Genomic DNA, 1,611 nt, shown 5'->3' with positions numbered 1-1,611 from the left:
ATATCCTTCCCCACAATAGACACAAGCTGTATTTTCAGACTGATTAGGTGGCTGAGCTTCAAAACTATTAAACCCATTAGTGGTAAAATTTTTAAGCATTGAGGATATCAAAGATACCTGAGATGCGAGTGAAGTTAGTGGATCCACTTCATGTATTCTAGTGACTCGTCTTCTTGACGCTACTCTATTGGTTGGCCATTGATAATTGTTGTTGGCAATTCTCCCAATGGCTTCATAAGCCTTGTTATAAGACTTAAAAAAGAGAGCACCATTAGCAGAAACGTCCACTACCATCCTTGTCTGAGCATTAAAATCGTTATAAAATGTCTCATGTTGGATGCAATGAGGGATTCCGTGATGAGGGCACTTTTGTAATAATTCTTTGTACCTTTCCCATGCCTCATACCAGGACTCATCATCTATTTTTTGGAAAGCAGTGATCTCGTTCCTCAACTTAGCATTCTTGGTAGGCGGTAAATACTTCATGAGGAATCTTTCTGCTAACTCTTGCCATGTTGAAATGGAATTTTTTTGGCAATGAGTTCAACCAGGCTTGAGTTCTTTCCTTTAGCGAATATGGGAATAACTTTAATCGTGGTGCATCTTTGGGTACTCCGGCTAACTTGAAGGAATCGTTCACCTTTATAAATAGTCTTAAATGAAAATGAGGATCTTCGTTAGGCATTCCACTGAATTGGCCCACTATTTGAACCATCTAAAACATGACTGGCTTCAGCTCAAATTGTTGTACCTTGATTTCGAGTCTCCTAATACCCAGATTAAGATCACGAAACACTAGCATGACATACAATCTTAGAGCTCTATCCCTATTATCAGCAATAAGGATAGGATTTTGAGCAGGGTTTGCTCCGTTTCCTTGATTCAGATTTTCAAAGTTCATCTCTTTGGTCCTTCTCTGACTTGCTTGTCTTCTAAGCTATCGAGAAGTTCTTCCAATCTCAGGGTCTACGAGAAGTAAATCGATAATTCGATCAATACTCATAAACACCTGAAACAACACAGAAAAAAAGTTAAAATTGAACAAAAAAAATGAACCAAAATGCAAAATTCAAAAATTCACAAAAATGACTTTTAAAACAGACCTTGACAACAGCGCCAAAAACTTGGAATGACGGAAATGTGCAAGTGTACACCATCGCAATAAGTAATAAAGTGAAAAGTAAATGTCGAGTTAGCGTATCCATAGGGACTGTGGAAAGAATTATTTATGAATGCAATAAAAACACTTTGGCGACAAAAAATATTTTGATTTGAAGAGGTAATTAAAAACTAAGATTTTTAACTAAGTAAAATAAATAAAGAGAAAATAAAAGTTCCAGTGCACGATTTCAAAAGATTATTTTAATCAAGGTGACAAAATTGTGTTAGGTTAATTACATTTCTTAACTTAGAATTACTAAACTCATGTTCATGTTGTTACGAATAAATTCACAGCAACTTGGTAATTTGGTAACTTATGAACATACTCACCTACCAAAATCCATTTATCTCTTGACTATGTCTCTATGTCAATTCAACCGATTGAACAATTTTAATAAGCAAATGGGTTAATGCACATACATACTTATGAAATTAAAAATAATCTCCTGT

At 35.1% G+C, this 1,611-nt stretch overlaps 1 non-coding gene across 1 annotated transcript; it reads left to right on the top strand.

Moving 5' to 3' along the window:
• Positions 1–349: 349 nt before the first annotated feature.
• On the top strand, positions 350–456 carry LOC121218761 (small nucleolar RNA R71). The gene has a single exon (XR_005915238.1). It is a non-coding gene; the product is annotated as a small nucleolar RNA R71 (small nucleolar RNA).
• Positions 457–1,611: the final 1,155 nt, after the last annotated feature.

The sequence above is a fragment of the Gossypium hirsutum genome, chromosome D06, assembly GCF_007990345.1.
Source record: "Gossypium hirsutum isolate 1008001.06 chromosome D06, Gossypium_hirsutum_v2.1, whole genome shotgun sequence".
NCBI classification, from domain to species: Eukaryota; Viridiplantae; Streptophyta; class Magnoliopsida; order Malvales; family Malvaceae; genus Gossypium; species Gossypium hirsutum.
The sequence above is the reverse complement of the archived record's forward strand: the minus strand, read 5'-3'. Positions and strand labels throughout refer to the sequence as shown.